Below are 7,248 nucleotides of genomic sequence, written 5' to 3' on the forward strand. Positions count from 1 at the left end.
TTCCTAACATATTTTCCTTGACCACAGCAAGGTCACGGAGAGGTGGATAGGAGAACTGATGAGGAGTTATTAAAAGACAAGAGTGACACCATGCTGAAGCTACGATGTGCAGAAGATGGACAAAAAAACATCTTACTTCACCACAACATGATCTAACCTTGTTGTTTCATGCAGGTCATTTAAATGAGACGCATGTGTGAAAAATATCCGTTCAGTACAAAGATCGGAAATTTAAAGAAAAAGTTACACTTTGGGTCAAATTTACTAACATCTGCAGCAAAAAGTGTTTAATGTTAAAAAGCTGCTGGATTTACTGAAGAGGCACAGTGTCAGTTTTGTAACTGAAAGTTGTGAACAGGAATATTTTTGCAGCTAAATTTATGGCTTAGCCTGTGAGTTTGTAGTTACACTTATATGTGTCAAATAAATGTGAATAAGAAGTCTGTGGCACACAATTTATTGCTTTTCAAAAATGTCCTTTATGCACATTTTGACTGGGACGGCTCGTGATCTGAAGGTAAATAATGTTTTGTGCTCTTCAGCTCATTGTGCCGGTCACCTGTTCACATGCATTTAGTGTTTATAGGGTGGAACAGTTTGTAGTAATGCCACGCTCCTCTTGATGAATCTGCACCTGAGTCCTAATCCTCAGACCCTTTGCACAGCAATTTCTACCCAAAGAGTTATTTGTGATATAAACAGCATGTTGATTTTTCTTCAGCCTCCTCATTTTTCTTGTTTGGAAATCAGCAAAGGGCATTATTACTGCAAACTGATTATATCGAGCCTTAAACACACCTGACTTTATATAAATGTGCGTTCTTCATGCAAAGCAACAACTCAACAAGAAGCAGTTTTTATTCCAGCAGTGTGATGTTCAGAGTTCAACAGTGAGCTTAGAAACTGTTAAAACTCCAAATATGACAGCAGGTTTTGGCATGAATAGCAAAATACAGTTAAAATGAACATTTGCATGATCTGTGCCACTTTATTTATTGTGTTAATGGTTTTCATGAATGGAGGCCCGCTGCAGTGAATTATGGAACAGCATCTTCTCATCTTCTGTTAAATTATATTTAGATATTTTTATTTCAGAAATGATTCCTAACAAAAATGGAGAATATAAAAACACAATCAAAGCAGTAACGTCCATATTATGAAGTGTTTGCTGTATCAGACAATCATGTTTATTCACAACAATGAAAACAATATAGTGCAGATGAACATGGTGCTGTAATGAATCTGCTCTTAAACACAATAACAAAATACATTTTCCAAGAGAGATGATAATGATTCACATCAGAGTGAAGAACGAATACATTTACAACTGGTTTCTAACATTTATTATAGATCGAACTGATCACTGATAGAAACAGAAGAATATTCAAAATGATACTCTGAGAGATACATGAATGAGATATGGATAAACATCAAATCACATAAAACAAAAAAACACATAATCACTATATAAGTGAAAAGATAAAATCATAATCACATAAGAGACCGAGGCGTCTAATCAGGTACATATTCATATCTACAATAATGTTTTTGTTTTTGTTTATTTTCATCTTCTTACGTTTATGTATAATAATAATGATGATGATATTATTAATAGATAAGATAAGATAAGATAAGATAAGACTTTATTGATCCCTCAACGGGGAATTTTTTGCTTCACCTCAGCTCAGGTACAGATATCAGAAGGAAATACAAAAATACAATAAGTACAATCAATGAAAAAAAGCAAGATAATACACTATATATGTCATGGATTGCAGTGTGGCTAGCAGGAGTAGGACCCAAAATGCAGGACTCAGACTCAGGGGATGAACTCAAAATCGCAGCTTTATTTGCTGGCAGGGACAACATAAACTAAAACTCACAGGGAATTAATAAACTAAGACTCACGGGGAGACACAGGGAGATCCACACATCAAGAGGGCCGACGCGACACTGACTCAGAGAAACACAGGGTTTAAATACACTGGGAAGTAACGAGGGGAATGAGACACAGAAGGAGAGCACAGCTGGGAGAAATCAGAACTGACGAGACAGGGAGCAAAGTAGGATACACTCACATGAGACACAGACCTTCAAAGTAAAACAGGAACAAGAAACCATCACACTAAGACGCAGACTCGACATTGAGAGACAGACAGAAAATGACACATGGAACTTAGACCAATACAAAGCAGACACAACCAAAGAACAAATCCTAAACACAAATAAACAGAGACATGAAACTAATAATACACAGCATAATCATTAACACAACAAGAAAACAATCCCTGATGCAAAATTAAACCAAAACATAAGAAACTCAAAATACTGGGTCCAACGGACCCAGAACCGTGACAATATACAATGGTAGCATACACAGTATGTGATTATGGATATGGTTGGAAATATGGAAGACAATTATTATTATTATTATTATTATTATTATTATTATCATTATTATTATTATTATTATTATTATTATTATTATTATTATCATTATTATAATTATTATTATTACTATTATCATTATTATTATCATTATTATTATTATCATTATTATAATTATTATTATTATTATCATTATTATTATTATTATTATCATCATTATTATTATCATTATTATAATTATTATTATTATTATCATTATTATTATTATTATTATCATCATTATTATTATCATTATTATAATTATTATTATTATTATTATTATCATTATTATAATTATTATTATTATTATCATTATTATTATTATTATTATCATCATTATTATTATCATTATTATAATTATTATTATTATTATTATTATTATTATTATCATCATTATTATTATAATTATTATAATTATTATAATTATTATAATTATTATCATTATTATTATTATTATTATTATCATCATTATTATTATTATTATAATTATTATTGTTATTATGAGCATATTAAGTGTGTGTCTGAGCTGAAAGCTGCTCTCCTCTCCTGGTTTTCTGTGTCACACAGACCACAACAACACAAAGCATCACCTGCAGACTGCTGAGCAGTATCCACCTGACTCTGTAGAAGGTCGAGTAAACCCCAAAGGGCTCTCTGTAGATCAGAACAGTTTTTTCTGCTGACACACACTCATCACCTGATTTCATCTTTGTACACCAGTACTCTCCTGCATGTTTCAGTGAGACATTAGAGAATATCAGTCTGTCTTCAGCGGTGATTCTATGTGGATCGTGAAACATAAAAGAGTTCACAATTTTGCCTTCTGTTTGGATCGACTTCATGAACCAAATGGACAACATAGTTGTTTCTCTCTTATCAGAGCATCTGACAGTGACTTCATCTCCCTCTGAGAAGACCTCTACTGCAGGTGGACCAAATTTGGGGAACACAAAAAGTTTGTACCATTGTTTTATGGTTTGACCTTCACAGCTGTACAAACCTGAATCATTTAACATCAATGATGGGAGCACCAGCGAGTAGTTTGGACTGCCTTCTTGGAAAAGTTTGTCCCGCTTCTTCCAAACTGGGGGCTGGTCATGACTGATGGGACACTGAAGCACAGCTGTCTCTCCCACTGAGTGATAGATGACGTTTGTTTGTTTGGTCAAATGTACAGAATGACTGCTCACACATTGCTGTTGGTTCATCACCAGGCAAATGTATACTGTGTTCATTTTTATGTTCGATACATGAAGTGTTGACATGTTTGTCTCCTTCAGGAAATGTGCCCTTCTACTGTCATTCATCAAAAGATACCCAGAACCTTCAGTCCTGAAATCTTCATCAAGCGTCAGTTCATATTTGATCCACTGGACCGTCAGATTCTCTTGTTTCCTTACTTACTGTCCTTCACACAGTCAGGCTGATGTTTCTCTCATATGTCACGTTGCCCTCAGTCCAGCACACATCTTGGTACAGTCCAGAGTCTGAGTGGGTCAGCTCATGGAGAGTAAATGAAGGAGAATAATGAATTACTGAATATACGACTCGTCCCGTCACATCTTCATGTATTTTGAGGACTCTCTTCCCAAAGTGAGAAATGTTCCACAGGACCAGAGTGTCTTCATCAATAAGTTTGTTTAAAAAATATAAACATTAGTGTGACAGTTTAATCAGATCCTCAGATGAAAATATTTCCTTCTAAATTCTCAGTTTTCACTTATCAGCTTTCAGTCAAACATTTTTATCTCTGTGTCTAAAAAAAGACTTTCCACAGCAGCTGGTTGGTCTGATACTGTGAGAGATGTAATCTATTACTCTTCATGTGACTTCCTGAGAAAGAAAGTATCTTTGAGATGTACTAATAGTGTAAGACAAGGCAAGTTTATTTATATAGCACAATTCAACAACATGGTGATTCAAAGTGCTTTACAGAGACATTAAAAAATAAAAACAAATAAAAAGCATTAAAAAAAGAAAAGAAAGGAACAGTAGATAAAATGTAAGTTTTAGAATTTAAGCTTAAAAGTAAAACAGTGTGGATTTGGTGCTTTATTCAAATGCAGCTGAGAACAGGTGAGTCTTCAACCTGGATTTAAATAAACTGAGTGTTTCAGCTGATCTGAGGCTTTCTGGGAGTTTGTTCCAGATATAAGGAGCATAAAAGCTGAATGCAGCTTCTCCGTGTCTGGTTCTGACTCTGGGAACTGATAAAAGACCGGATCCAGATGACCTGAGGGGTCTGGAAGGTTCATACTGGGTCAGGAGGTCACTGATGTATTTTGGTCCTAAACCATTCAGAGCTTCATAGACCAGCATCAGAACTTTAAAGTCTATCCTCTGACGGACAGGCAGCCAGTGTAAAGACCTCAGAGCTGGACTGATGTGGTCCACTTGTTTGGTCTTAGTGAGGACTCGAGCAGCAGAGCTCTGAATGAGCTGTAGTTGTCTGACTGATTTTTAGGTAGACCTGTAAAGATGCTGTTACAGTAATCAAGCCTGCTAAAGATGAATGCATGGACTAGTTTTTCCAGGTCCTGTTGAGACAGCAGATCTTTTATCCTTGAAATATTCTTGAGGTGATAGTAAGCTGACTTTGTTATTGTCTTAATGTGTTTTTACAAATTTAGCTCTATGTCCATCACTACACCCAAATTTCTCACCTGGTTTGTGGTTTTTAGGTGTATAGATTGAAGTTCTGTGGCGACCTGTGATCGTTTTTCTTTGGCTGCAAAGACTATTACCTCCGTTTTGTTTTTGTTTAGCTGGGGAAAATTGTGGCACAACCAGTCATTAATTTCCACAATGCATTTACCAAGAGCCTGTACAGGGCCTCGGTCTCCTGGTGACATTGTGATATATACTTGTGTGCAGTGTTGGGGGGTAACAGAGTACATGTACCGCCGTTACGTATTTAAAATACAAAATATGAGTAACTGTATTCCGTTACAGTTACCGTTTAAAAAGGTGGTATTTAGAATACAGTTACTTTGTTGAAATAAATGGATTACACGGCGGTACTTCCCTGTTTCATATTGTGGCGGGTCAGGACTGTTTGGGTTTTGTTTGACAGCTACGTTCTGTTGTTGCAGGCAGTGTTACGGTTGCCATGGTTACAGGGTGCTGCTCTCTCTCTCTCTGCGTGTTTCCTGGGTGAGAGAGCGCCTGTTGTTGTTGTTGTGCTAAGCTAACAGGCAGAATGCTACAGGTATAGCTCTAAAGAATGTAGCATCATGGGCAGTGTAGTCCGTGCTGCAGGGAGAATGGACTGCCATACACGTTATGTGTCTGTGAGCGAGGGAGGGAGAAAAAGGAAAAGTACGAGCTGTCATCGAGCAGAAACGGGAGCTGGAAGCATGTAAATATAATAATAACCACTGCAGCCAAGAAGAGAGCCTGACGAGCCCAGCTGTAAGTAAGCTATTAAGACTCGACTGTACACCGTGTTCGTGTTTTCCTCTGAAACAATAAGTTCTGTTGGAGCAGCCTTTCAACGCCTCTCTCTGTCTCTGCTAGCAAAGTTGACCCAGACAACAAAGTAAAGCTAGTTTTCAGCTACGAGCCGACACAGAACCCACCGTATTAGCCAGAGGTCCCTTTACTACGGTTCGGAGCCGCGGACCTTCAGTAACAGTAATAAATCACAGCAATAGTACATTCATGTAGTTGTAAACAGCATGATAATATATTAAGTAATCCAAAGTATTCAGAATACGTTACTCTCATTGAGTAACGTAACAGAATACGTTACAGAATACATTTTGGGGCATGTAATCTGTAATCTGTAATGGAATACATTTTAAAAGTAACCTTCCCAACACTGCTTGTGTGTCGTCTGCACAGCTGTGATAGTTTATTTTGTTGTTCTTTATAATCTGTGCCAGTGGGAGCATGTAAATGTTAAACAGAAGGGGTCCCAAGATGGAACCTTGGGGAACTCCACATGTGATACTTGTCTGCTCAGATGTGCAGTTACCTATTGATACAAAGTATTTCCTGTTTTCTAAGTATGTTTTGAACCAGTTTAGTACAGTTCCTGAAAGACCTGCCCAGTTCTCCGTTTGAGTAATATGTTGTGGTCGACTGTATCAAATGCTGCACTGAGATCCAGTAAAACTAAGACTGACATTTTTCCACTGTCTGTGTTCAGACATATGTCATTGAACACTTTGGTCAGAGCAGTTTCAGTGCTGTGGTTCTGTCTAAAACCTGACTGGAAGGCATCATAGCAGTTATTCTGTGTTAAGAAGTAATTGAGCTGTTGAGAAACTGCTTTTTCAATGATCTTACTTAAAAATGGGAGATTTGAGATCGGCCTGTAGTTGTTCATTTGTATCTTGTTAAGATCGTCCTTTTTCAGTATAGGTTTAATTACAGCAGTTTTTAGTGGTTCTGGAAACACACATGACATTAAAGAAAAGTTGACGATCTGTAACAGGTCTGACTCCAAAGTCTTTGAGACCTTTTTGAAAAACAGGACATCTAAACAGCAAGAGGAGGAGTTCAGTTGATCTAAGATGTCCTCCAGGTCGTTGCTGTTAATAGGGTGAAACTGTTTGATGGTGTTTAAACAGTTTTTTGGTGGACACAGTACATGTCCTGAATATGCTGTTGATGTACCAATTGCTTGTCTAATCTTTTGGATTTTGTCTGTGAAGAATTTGGCGAAGTCATTGCAGGTCATGGTCGAAGTTCAGCTGCCACTGACACAGGAGGGTTTGTTAGCCTGTCAACTGTAGAAAATAAGACCCGAGCATTATGACTGTTTTTGGTGATGATGTCAGAGAAGTAGGACCTTCTTGCACTCCTCAGTTGTAAATT

Source organism: Neolamprologus multifasciatus, chromosome 14 (assembly GCF_963576455.1).
Source record: "Neolamprologus multifasciatus chromosome 14, fNeoMul1.2, whole genome shotgun sequence".
NCBI lineage: Eukaryota > Metazoa > Chordata > Actinopteri > Cichliformes > Cichlidae > Neolamprologus > Neolamprologus multifasciatus.